The sequence below is a fragment of the Atractosteus spatula genome, unplaced genomic scaffold, assembly GCF_055471065.1.
Source record: "Atractosteus spatula isolate fAtrSpa1 unplaced genomic scaffold, fAtrSpa1.hap1 Scaffold_1, whole genome shotgun sequence".
Taxonomy (NCBI): domain Eukaryota; kingdom Metazoa; phylum Chordata; class Actinopteri; order Semionotiformes; family Lepisosteidae; genus Atractosteus; species Atractosteus spatula.
The window spans coordinates 845350-859148 of NW_028296652.1; the positions used below are offsets into that span (position 1 = coordinate 845350).

General features: G+C 40.6%; 1 pseudogene; it reads left to right on the top strand.

Moving 5' to 3' along the window:
• Positions 1 to 11242: 11242 nt before the first annotated feature.
• Positions 11243 to 13277, top strand: LOC148810275 (uncharacterized; annotated as a pseudogene).
• Positions 13278 to 13799: the final 522 nt, after the last annotated feature.

Genomic DNA, 13799 nt, shown 5'->3' on the forward strand with positions numbered 1-13799 from the left:
ACCACATCGCCCCAACTGTGGCATCTCTGCACTGGCTCTCCATTATTCAGCACATTGACTTAAATTTGTTAACTTTTACCCTCGGCAGTCTCACATTCTGAACCCTGCAATGCTTTACATTTTAATTACTAACTGTGAAATAAGCAGGGCCCAACTCTCTGCTAAGGCACATCTTTTAATAGTTTCTTTAGTTTTTTTTTTTCAGGACGTGAATTTAGCCACCTTGTTCCACCGCTCTGAAGCTCACTCCCTGCCTATCTGAGAACTATAAACTCTTTATGAGGTCTTACTTCTAAAGTGAAAACCAGGGGTCCTAATCTTATTTTCATCTGTTCCCTTTTTTTTTACTGCTTTATCTATCTCAGCTTTGCAGGGGATCTGGAGCTCATCCCTGTCCAACACCCTGAATGAGACACCAGTCCACCACAAGGCACACACAGATATGGGGCTCTGTACACACTCACACCTAGGTCAAACTTTCCCTTTTTTTTTTAGATACCATTTGACCCACCCGCATGTCTTTGGACTGTGGGAGGAATCCAGAGCGTAGGAACAGAACCCACACAAATACGGGGAGAAGATATGCACACAGCACGCCATTAATTGAACCCAAGGCTAAGCTGTAGGAGGCACAAATGCTAATTACTGTGAGATTGTGCTCTCCTCATATATTTCAGCTTTGTTTCAACTAAATTTGTATAGCTAATTTTTATACAAATACTATCTGACTCATTTATATATCTGAGTCATTTAGGTCTACCTGTACTCTGTTGGTATTTGTATTTATACATTTTAGATGTTCTTATATTTTTCTGTTCACCTGAGTTGCTTCTTGATTTATTTTAATCAAGTCCGCTAATGTCTAGCCAGTCCGGCTGGCTAAAAACATTCACATAGTCTTATTTGAAACACGCAGTCACACGCAGTGAGCTTTTTCACCTACACACGCGCACACACACACATACACAGGCCGGCACACAAATTAATAAAAACACACGTACACATCTATAGTGTTTTTGCATTAAATTTGGAAATTGTTGGATCATGTGTCGTATTTCACGAACATTTTAGTTACAATTTTTTAATTATAGTTTTAGCGTAAACGCGGTATACATTTTACTTTTACATGTATCTGTTTTAACAGCTCTGTAACTTTTAAAACACAGCATCACTTATTCCATTGTGTTTTTTTTTTTCCAACAAGCAATGTTTGTTACTTCCAATCCAGTTGATCCATTTTGTATCGTCCTTTTGAGCACACGTTCTGTGCTATTGTGCGCTGTAGTATTCTTTCTCGCCTCACCGGGGTTACGCGGTGGAAGGCGGAAGGTTATTCTTCACATTTTATATCACATATCCAAACTTACACTTCTTGTCCTCTCCACACCACACATTCTTCTCCGCCATCGCTACCTCTCGCAGCCCCTCACTACCTTCTTTTTTTACCCGTTTTATTAGTCGCACAACCCCTTCTTTTAACTTTGCTGTTAAAGATGTTTGACTTCTTTTCTTGATTTAGCAAAGCTAAACAACATTCTTATGGATTCCCTTTCCATATTCTCATAACCCAACAACACTACTATTGCCACTCTGTTCATACTTCAATCCCAATACACAACTCATTTTTCCATGTTCCCTTTACCATCTTTTCTTTAGTCCTTACAATATTCCTCTAGTGGTCTAGAACCAACCCTGTTTTATCTGGACTAGATACTATCTCCAGATCTCTCAGTGCTGCCAGCCGAGCTGCCGGCACACTTACAAGTACCCTTGTGAAGCAGTCAATCAGTGAATATGAGTCTGGTGTTAGCATACAGGACCAACTCCTTGCTTAACTCTCAGCTCAGCAGTCACTGGTGATTAAACTGCTAGCACAACTGGTCTATAATCATATTCTTAATATAATATTAACTTTAGCTTCCTTAGGGGGTGCCCGCCCGGACTCAGAAGGAATCTTGCTGGCACAATACAGTCGCTCAGCTCACCTTGTTCCATTTAGGGACTTTGACTCGCCCCAGGGGGAAAGCGTCCTGGTTTAGAGACCTGCCCCGAGCTCAGAGGAACCACGTCTTGTCTTGGTTTCGAAACCAAGCTCAGAGAAATCGTGTCTTGTCTTGGTTTAGGGATTTTTACCCTGAATCTCACAGAGACGTGTCCTTACTCTTTTCCCTATAAATGATTCTTTATATTCTCCGTTTCCGGTCCTTCCCTTACGGCAACCTAATTAGGTGGTAACGTACACAATATACTCACCCTGTGTGCCGTCTGGGAATTACCGGAGACCTGGAGAATCCTTGCCGACTACGCCAAATTGTTGTGGGAAATCCTTCATCCAAGGAGCAGGACAGTCTTTGTGGATTCAGTTGTTTTATTGAGCTCAATAATGACATCAACGCGCGTTGGGTCTGCCCCGCAGGACAGACAAACTGCAAGGGTTTCCCAGCTCTTATATACAGTATGATCTCAGGAAGATGTTTTGTTTCACAGCTTCATGTGTATTCGTCTTGCCCTTTGTTATGTAGCATAAAACAGACCTAAAACCTAAACCTAAACAGACATAAAACAGAGCACTTTAAACTTTGCAGTCTGTCTGAGCCATCTTCTATGTGTGATTTATCACACTGCAGTATTTAATTTTTCTATTAATATATTTTACTCATGTATATTTTGACCTAAAAAAGACTTGAATTTGTTTAATGTTTCTGCATTTGGCAAGTGTTTGTTGTGTTCTTAAAGAGTTGTTTAATTTACCAATTAACTGTCTGGTTTCTTCAACTTTCACTCAGGAGAAAAAATCTGCCTTTAAACTTGAAAGAAATAATGATTTGACATTTATCGTGATAATTATCGATATCGACTGATATGAACATTTTTATCGTGATAATGTTTTTGGCCATGTCGCCCAGCCCTAAGCTGACATGTGGATGGCTGAACTGGTCCCAGAAAGGCATAAAGGCCAAGCTGACATGGGTGTAAAACGTCCAACCCCCCTCGTTTTGGTACCATCATTTGATATAATCAGAGGCTTTGTACCAGATTACATGCACTCTGTATGTCTTGGGCCTGTCAGACAGTCTGTCAACCTCTGGTTTGATTCCAGCTATGCCAATTCACCCTTCCATCTGACACCTTCCACACGAACAGAAATAGATCAAAATATGTGTGGAATCCATTCTCCAAATGAGGTTCGTAGAAACCCAAGGCCTCTGTCAGACAGAAATCTTTGGAAAGCATCTGAATGGCGAGCTTTTCTTCTCCTGGATTCACCCATCATCTTGAGAAATTCTTTGCCCAGGCAATGTGGTAACAACTGGATGCTTCTTGCCTGTGCACTACATATACTTTTGTCCCAAACGGTCACTGATGAAGACCTCAGTTGTGCTGAGTTGTGCCTTATACAGTTTGTAGCTCAGGTTACAGATCTTTATGGCATTAAACACTGCTCATATAACTGTCACTTACTAACACATCTCACACAAACTGTCAGGGAGTGGGGCCTCCTGTGGGCCAATTCAGCATTTGCATACGAGGAGTTTTCAGTGCAACACAAGCTGTAGCATCACAAATTTTCAAGTATTTTTTTGCTCTCCAAAAAGTGCTTAGATTTGGAGAGTCAGTCCTACAAACTGCAAATGAGGATGTTAGGTGTTTTTTAGGTGGTTCTTGAGATGTTAAAAGTCATGATAACTTCTTATAATTATTATTAAAATAGCACATTTTTATTAAAATTTTATGTAAATTTTATGTTCAAATGAAATAGTCTGAAATGGAAGGGTCTTATTTTTTTAAACAGATTTAAAATATATATTTTTATTTTAAGAACATAATTGTTATTTGTTATATATGTAAGTGTATACTTATTTATTTTTCTGCTACTTATATTTCCATGTTCGTTTGTGTGACAGAGGGATCTCTGTCACCGTCCGCAGACAGTACATTACACGACACTCATTATCCATCTTAAGTTACACACAATCTCGCATACACTTTCCTGTTGGCTAGCTAGCTCATGAGGGTGCACACTCGGGGCTTGGCTAGCAGTTTCCTATTTTCATACACGCAATACATTATTACCTCTTATTTCAAAATCAGTTTCTGTTACCTGAAGAGACACAAACACAAACTCTGTTTCTCTTTGTTTGTACTTATCTGTGTGAGAGAGCGCTCTGTCTGTTTGTTTGTCTCTTCTGTGTTGCCGTCCGACTTCCAGGTATGGTGGCCTCAGGGGTCCAAACCCGATACCCGTTTTCAGCCTGGCTTTATAATGTCAACATGGAGTGGTGCATGTGCACATCTTCCGGTAAAGGAAGTACCATTTTTACAGGAGGTTAAAAATAAGTTAAATGTATTCAGGGTTGGTATTTTTCTTTTGTACATTCTGTTTACACTATTCTTTAAAAGAAAGAAGGAATTCCCATGTTAGGGAAATTAGTTTATCTGGGGTGAAATGCAGCTCCATAATTTTGTAACAGTGGTACAGTCCAAGGGGGCAGGGCTATATGGTACCTATTTAGGAGGGGGGGGAGAGATCTAACGGGGCTTAGTCTCGCTATCGCTACAGTGTGGAGCTGATAGGACCAACGTGTGGTAGAACTCCTGATCTCTTTCTTAGAGAAAGGGTTTGTTTTGTGTGTGTGTGTGTGTACTAGTTCCATTTTGTTGTTTTTTTTTGTTTTGCTATATATAATTGTTTGTGAGGAGCATTGTCATAATATACCATCCTCTTTGCACCTAAGTGCAATTGCGGCTGAGCCATCATTCGGTTTTAAAAGGACTCACTTGGGCACCCCTCCTGCCCTCCCGGTGACATTTGGTGGCAGCAGTGGGATGGCTATCCGCAAAACAGTGCAACCCTGGAAAAAACGGGCAGCACTGTGTTCACAAGGAAAGGCACTGCCACAGCTCAAAGCAGATGAGCCTTGGGACACTGTGGCCCCATAAGAAGAAGAAGAATGGTGTGAAGAGCTGGGAGCTCGACCTAGAGTCACCTCTCAACAAATAACAGGTGTGAGACATGCGTCCAAGACAAAACCTCAAGGGGAGATGGTGAGCCTTCTCCGAGACTTTCTGTCTGGGCAACAAAAGAGAGAGGAGGAATTGTTTGAAGAATTACGTGGACTTAAAACCTCCCTTCAGGAGATCTTAATTGTATCCAGGATTGTACCGGCATCGCAGGCTCAGGGAGCAACACCTGGAAACATGGAGACAGCAGAAAGTCCACGGCTTGCTCTTCCTACACCAGTACCACAACAACGCACTACAGTGATATCGGGTCGGGACCAGGGTCCACCAAGTTCAACCCCCATGTCTGCTACACGTGCTTCAGCAGAGGGCATGTTTCGTATAGAGCCTAAGATGCCGCCCTACCAGCAAGGTGAGGACATTGAAAACTATCTCCTGCGATTTGAGCGCGTGGCCAGAGGAGGAGTGGGCCTGTCGGCTAGTGCCTCTGCTTACAGACAAGGCCTTGGAGGCTTACAGTACCATGGATGAGGACCGATCGTGTCCTCGAGCAAGAGGAGCAGAGTCAGGAGCTGGCGGGCAGCTTCCAGGAGTCGAGATTCCTGCTGCGAACCCAAGAGACTCGAGCACCTGACCCCAGGCAGAGCCCTTGGCTTCCCAAGAGAGGCCCAGGAGAAGAAGGCACTGCGCCGGGGGGAGAGAGCGGAGGAAGTTGCCTCCCCGGGACGTTCCTCGTCTCAAAAACCGGCGCTGCAGCGGCACCTGAAGGCTGAGATCCAGGGGCTTCAATAGAGAAGTCCTCCAGCGTTGCATGGAACCCAGCTGCATGTTAGTCTTCTGCGTTGGGCTCTTATTCGGACATCCGTTAGACCGACATGAAAACTGAACAGCCGGACAACAGCCTGGGTCTGGCAGTTCTTTACGGAAGCCGTGTGTATAATAGCAAAAATAAACATGAAGATGTGGACATGTAGAAAAAATATGAATCTTCACCACATCCTGACTCGCTCTGTGTAAACAGTTTTATTTGTGTTGCACTGTTCATGTTTGTTATGTTGGTTCTGCAGCCGGGCTGAAGACCTTTGCTGATGGCTGTTTTGTCACTTTAAGAGACTTCGGTACAGTAGCTGGTGATGTCATCATCGCAAACCTCTCCGTCCATACCTTCTGAACTGTAGAGGTGAGCAATATTTTAGTTGCCCTGAAAACAAATGGATTTCTAACCAATAGGATCTTATTAACATTCTACTGTGCAGGGGTATGTGTTCAATTGAGTACTGTAAGCATTATCTGACTCCGTTACTCTGGTGTATTGCATTGTAACGGTTCTTGGGGTTTCTACCCTCGCTGCTCCTGCCCTGCCTGGGCTCGAACCCGGGTCTCCAGCATCACACAACACAACGGCTCAGTGCCGGCTGAGCTGAAGGAGACCTCCCCCAGCCTGGGAGGCTGAGATCCCTGGTATACGCAGGGGCGTATTCCTTACACCGGCAACTACTGCTGCATGCTGTATTGTTGTGCATTTGATAAATAAACCTTGATTGATTGACTGACAGAAGCCTGTAGGGGAAAGGCTGTCCCACTGCCAACCCACACCACCCCCTGACTGGGCACTGAAAAGTAAACACTGCTAATATAATCCAATCCTATAACAAAGTGAAGTTTTTTTAATCAAATCTTGGATTTTAAGTTTTAAATACAAATTACAGGCAAGACCTTGGATAGCAAATCTTTTTTACAGATCTCTTAAATTTTTTTTCTTTACTCCCTCCATCAAAATAAATGTCTACCTGGGTAGTTAACTTTCAGTATGTTGTCAACAAATGCCCAGTTCTGCTTCCCCTGTTGCTGAAAGCAAGAAGCAGAAAATAATTCGATAAAACTAAAGCTTTCTGTGCAGCAAGGTCTGATGTCTATGCAGGCAGAAATACTGAAAATCTGATGTTAGTCTGAAAGAGATATGAAAAAGCATTTGTAATATTCTTTTGTACAAAACCGTTTCAAGTCCTCTCTGCACTTGGGAGCCATCACTACTCAATATAAAGCAAAGTAATCTTTTTATTGCATTTCTTTAAAGAAATAATGATTTTTACAGCAATATTATTTGAAATGCAGTTGATAGAAATTTGTTTTTGTATTTGTTAATCAAAAACACACATCTTTCCCCAGAACTCAAAATATTTCAAATTACATTTTAATACGTGTTGATGTATTATTCCAGTGAAATATTTAAATCAGTATCCGATACAAAACGTATATTTAACAATATATTAAATTATTTACTCTTTGTATATTTACTAAAACACGAACATTCCAACAATGTATAATTAAGAAATCACTATTAATTATAAAAACGTAACAGTTTAATCAAATTAACCATATCTCTATAACCTGTTTGCCCGGATTGTGGTCACTGGTGACCACGCCTGTCTCCCCAGATGCCACTTTTTTTTTATATAAAAACGCAAGATAAACAACGTTTTTTTTAAACCGCTCCACAAATTTTCTCACATGCACGTATTCTCCAATATCATCACAGCAAAACCATAAAGTGTGTTTCCACAGATATGACAGTATAATGCAATAAACCAATAAATTAATGAACTAGCAGAATCCCAATAAAACCACCCGGCCAGCACAGCATGTCAATATCATACATTTTTACCAACAAAACCGCAAAAGCAAAAACCAGCAAATATATATATATATCCCATGTTTTTACCTTATTCTGAAGCATGATATATATCCAAAATAACCCAGACTAGTTTATCTCCAGAGCTGGAGACTAGTGAACGTTATTGATTACGTAGTAAATATTTGAAGAACGACCTCTAGAAATAAGGCGATCTGATTGGTAAAAACCGCTGTCATTCATTGTATTTTCAGCCATTCAGAGCCCTTAGGGGGTAAGACTTCCTCTAGAAGCTTCAGGCTGCATTCCACCTGCCTTGTAGCTGTCAATCATTAACTCAGAAGGGGTCATCAATCAGTTTTTTATCAGTTTCTTATCAGTGCTCCTTTTTTTCACACCAGAAGGCAATTCTGAGGGTTTTTTTCATTGCATAACAGCAGATAAAGGCTCTCTAGCAGTGTCTAAAGGTTTTTATAGCAATTGCAATAGTTATTATTCTTTTTTTCAATATTTTTGATTTTTTTAATTAATTTATTTATTTCATTCCAGGTCCAGTCTTCACAAAACATGATGTAGAATTTTTTTTTAATTGATCAATTTGTTCCAGATTTTTATCCAAGCTAGTAGTCACCTAGAAAAAGGTTTTCAAATCATCCTAGGCCCTTTACATGCATATAGTTGAAAAAACTGACCTCTGAAGACCAAAAAAACATTTTTGCCTGCTGTTTTTTAGGTTTTTTTTCATATGTTTGTCTGCTGACATTAAGAAATATAAGAAATTTGACAGAAATATAAGAAATTTGACACTCAAAGCCAAGGGGGTTAGTTTCAATTTAAGACCTGAACCACGGTCTTGCTATGTTCTGCTGCAGAGATATAACAAATGTTTAAGGAGGAGGAAATTCCAGGCGGAAACTGGCTAAATTTGTCAATGTTAATAACAGGATAAAGTGTTTTACTCATTAATGATATATCGAAGGAAAACGTTTCCCTTAATTCCTACCACTAGTAGCAATAATACAGTTCAAGCCTGTATTTATTTAGACAAAGAATAAGCAGCTCTGAAAAAGTCCTTTAGTTCACATTTAATTTTAATTTTTTAAGTTAAAATATACTTTATTTTTAGTATCAGTTAAGCACCCGGAAGTAGATTACAAAATGTGTTTGTGTTGTTTGAAAGCTGCAGTATTTAAAGAAAAATGTTCGCTTTTGATGTTAATGCTTTTAAAAACTGCTTTTAAAATCCCGTTTAATTGCAGGTCGCGCTTTTTAAAACTGGTTTTGTAAAAGAACTGTAAAAAAGACAACCGTCACGTATTTAGAGAGAGATGCTTCATTTCTGAGGCGAGGAAAAACCTTCCACAAATAAACTGGGATCACTTCAGAAAAAAAACGTATGAAAATTCTCTAAATGAACGGTAAAATATTTCCAACTGAATAAAAAAAGAGAAAGAGGAAAGGTGTTAGTGGGGCCAGCAGGGGGCGCTCACCCTGCAGTCCATGTGGGTCCTAATGCCTCAGTATAGTGACGGGGACACTATACTGTAAACAGGCGCCGTCCTTCAGATGAGCTGTAAAACCGAGGTCCTGACTCTCTGTGGTTATTAAAAATTCCAGGGCGTTTCTCAAAAAGAGTAGGGGTGTAACCCGCTGTCCCATTTCCCATTGGCCCTTACCAATCATGTCTTCCTAATAATCCCCATCTATAAACTGGCTTCATTACTCTACTCTCCTCCCCACTGATAGCTGATGTGTGGGGAGTGTTCTGGCACACTATGGTTGCCGTTCATCATCAAGGTGGAGCTGCACACTGGTGGTGGTGGAGGGAAGTCCCCATTTCCTGTAAAGCACTTTGAGTGGAGTGTCCAGAAAAGCGCTATATAAGTGTAAGCAATTATTATTAATTATTGTGTATTTTGCTGCAGTTGCCCGGGAACAGCGATCCCTCAATGTGATGAGCTGCACATGTTATAGAGAAAGACAACATTTGGAGAACAGGTGTGAGGAAACAATTGAGCTACCTATGTGCTTGCTTGTAGTACATGTGTGCACCTTCTGCTCAATTATAAAGCATTAGAACTGCAAATGTGTTTGGTGTTTGGTGTTTGGTGGTAGAAGGAGTTCGGGGACGTTGTTCCTGGAAAAGATCTGAAGTTAGGGGAGCCAGGAGGGATGAAATTAAATTCTTCAATGAAGACACCATCTCAGGCAAATCTGAAATTACATTTGAGGGATAATTACAATAAATTAATGTCACACCAGCACAAGTAAGTCCCAAACAATTGCTGGCATGGCAGGCTACAGAAATATTCATAACAGCTCGTTTTTAATCGGTTGATATGGCCATATATGATGCTGAACTCTGCCTTTAAATGGGTAACTAGGCTTTTTGGGGATGAATGTTACATTGTGACATAGTTGTTCTTCCTTGTTTAACTACAGTTGTTCAGGTCACGCATTGACAACCAAATACAAGAACATGATTGCATCTCAAATAAATACAAGCTATACACCTATAAGGTACTGTAGATGTAGGCCTACCTAATTAAGTGGCCAGTGAGTGTAGGTTCAAGGTAGGTGTTTCTAATAAAGTGGTTGGTTAAGTTAATGTTAAGTGTTTTTTGGAACTTGGCATACCTCAGTGGACTCATTGTTAAACGCTTAATACGATGTCCTTTTCTGAATTTCTTTGACGTCTCCTCTGTACTTGTCAGCCTTTTCCTTATTTCAGTGTGTTCAGCCTTGTCATCTGTAGGAGATGACACTCTGTAACTCACTTAACCCTATACAATGAACCTTAGACTACTACTAAGGGGTCGCAGTCTAAAGTTAGAAGAAAGATTTAACTTTGTTAACATAATCTAAAATCTACTTTATGGATACACTGTACATTCCTGAAGTTTTAACCTAGTGTTCATTACGTTGCTGGCATATGTAGTTTGCTGATTTGTTAATAATTAGACATTTGTCTCAAACTGCAGCACAGTGAAGAGGATTCAGACAATGTGATTGAAAATGACAACATGCAGGTGTATATATTTCAATCCTAAATAAAGAAAAAGCTTCGAACTGAGTTTCACTAACTACATAGCCCAATCACAATATAAGTCGTGATTTAGTGGAGAAGATTTTGATATGACTAACAAATTTGTTTAATACTGCAGCTAAGTGGTAAGGAATCTGATGAGACCCCAAATGAAGAGGATAATTTTCATAATGACGACTTACAGGTGTGTAAATTACAATCCCAAAATAACAAAAAAAATGTTTCTCTAACTACACACCCCGAGTCACAATGCAAGTCATGCCATTATTAGAAAAAATGCTGTCATGATTGATAAATGTGTTGAACATTGCAGCTAATTGGAGAAGAATCTGATGAGACCCCAACTGATGAGGATGATTTTCATAATGACGACATACAGGTGTGTATATTCCAATCCTGAAATAATACAAGATCTTACGTGAGATAATAATATCATCGTCATCTCAACCTCCATCATAGTTCAGTTTGTGCTGCCAGCTACCAGTAATGCAGTATACCTTGTTAGGTGTTTTGTGTGGCCCCATCTGGACATCTCTATTATACTTGTTTATTTAGTTTGGTCTATGGACTGTTCTCTGCATGCAAGGATATAAAAGTCCGTCATGGCCCAACAGGAAAACTTGTTTGATGCCTCTTTCAATCCGGACAAAAAGATCTACACTGGGTCATATCTGACCATGGGTGCACTCCTAATACTTACAGTATGATGGCATTTATCTTGAGACAAATTGTCAATAGCAGCTACAAAAGATCTACTTGAGCTGTTAAAGTATATTGTGCCAGGATGTGTTCCAAAAACAAAATGGTTTCTAGACAAGCAGTTTTTTTATTTGAGTGACAAAGCCCAAGTGTCATGACTGTAGTCCCTCCCCCTTAAGGTTGCTCTGGCTCTTTCACTTCTGAGTTGATTTTGTGCACCTGCCCCCTGTTCCAGCCCACCTTAAAGCCAGACGCTCACTCTGTTCCGGGCTCTGCGTTGGTTCCTGTACCAGGCGACTCCAGAACCTGGAGCGCCTGGTCCCGTTCCCCCCCTCTTCCCCCCGACCCTCCACCGGATCCTGCTCCAGTTTTTAATTCCGTTTGTCTTAGTCTCAGATGGACCGCCCGGCTCTGGACATTTGTCTCGTCTTGGATTTCCCTTTGGACTCCCTTTTGGACAGTTTGCCTTGGATACACCCCCCAGAACACCTGCGCACCATGGACGCACCCCTGTTTTCATTCCTGACCCCTGCATGCTTTTTTCCCTGTGTGTTACACCAAGCCCACTACTACTGTCCTGAATGTCATCGTTGCCTTGGTGTTAATCCTGGTGCCCAGTGTGATGACTGTCAAATGAGATTTAATAAGGAAAGCCTACTGAAATTAGCCAGTTACTTCTTAGTCATGCCCCTCACAAATCAGCTCAGGTATTCATTCTGATATCAGTTCATACAAAGATCAGGAAGCACTTCCACTCCACAGAGATTAATACATTCTGTGGTTACAAAGAGCAGACGGAATTTACAGATGTTGCTGAGAACATTACAGTATCATTCAACTGTGATGGGTACCCTGTTTTCAAATCATCACACATTCCTATCTGGCCCATTTTGTGCACCATTAATGAGCTGTCTTTGATAGATGTAAAATGTTGTATTGCACACAGTATGGTTTGCCAGACATAAATCTAGAGTTGACACATATTTTACCCCTATTATCTCTGAGATGCAGAAGTTAGGTAGTGCTGGGTTTACTTAGGAAGACAGAAATGTTTTACTACATAGGAGCAGAGTAAAAGTCCAGGTATGTGTGTGTGATACAGTAGCACGAGCCATGGTTCAGAACTTTAAACAGTTAAATGGCACATTTGATTGTGGGATTTGCTATCACCAAGGTCAGATAGTTGCTAAAGGCAGGGGATTCACTAGGTTCACTGTCTAGAGGAGGAATCAGAATCGAGACACATGGAAGATACAATGGGCTGAACTGATCCCAGAGAGGAATAATGGCCAAGCTGACATGTGGCTGGCTGAACTGGTCCCAGAGAGGAATAATGGCCAAGCTGACACGAGTGTAAAAGGTCCAAGCCCCCTCGTTTTGGTACCATCATTTGATATAATCAGAGGCTTTGTACCAGACTACATGCACTCTGTATGTCTTGGGCCTGTCAGACAGTCTGTCAACCTCTGGTTTGATTCCAGCTATGCCAATTCACCCTTCCATCTGACACCTTCCACACGAACAGAAATAGATCAAAATATGTGTGGAATCCATCCTCCAAATGAGGTTCGTAGAAACCCAAGGCCTCTTTCAGACAGAAATCTTTGGAAAGCATCTGAATGGCGAGCTTTTCTTCTCCTGTATTCACCCATCATCTTGAGAAATTCTTTGCCCAGGCAATGTTGTAACCACTGGATGCTTCTTGTCTGCGCACTGCGTATACTTTTGTCCCAAACGGTCACTGATGAAGAGCTCAGTTGTGCTGAGTTGTGCCTTATACAGTTTGTAGCTCAGGTTACAGATCTTTATGGCACTGAACACTGCTCATATAACTGTCACTTACTAACACATCTCACACAAAGTGTCAGGGACTGGGGCCTCCTGTGGGCCAATTCAGCATCTGCATACGAGGATTTTTCAGTGCAACACAAGCTGTAGCATCACAAATTTTCAAGTATTTTTTTCCTCTCCAAAAAGTGCTTAGATTTGGAGAGTCAGTCCTACAAACTGCAAATGAGGATGTTAGGTGTTTTTTAGGTGGTTCTTGAGATGTTAAAAGTCATGATAACTTCTTATAATAATTATTATAATAGCACATTTTTATTAAAATTTTATGTAAATTTTATGTACAAATGTAATAGTCTGAAATGGAAGTAGGTCTTATTTTTTTTAAACCGATTTAAAATATATATTTTTATTTTAAGAACATAATTGTTATTTATGCTATATATGTAGTGTATACTTATTTATTTTTCTGCTACTTATATTTCCATGTTTGTTTGTGTGACAGAGGGATCTCTGTCACCGTCCGCAAACAGTACATTACACGACACTCATTATCCATCTTAAGTGACACACGATCTCGCATACACTTTCCTGTCGGCTAGCTAGCTCATGAGGGTGCACACTCGGGGCTTGGCTAGCAGTTTCCTATTTTCATACACGCAATACATTATCACC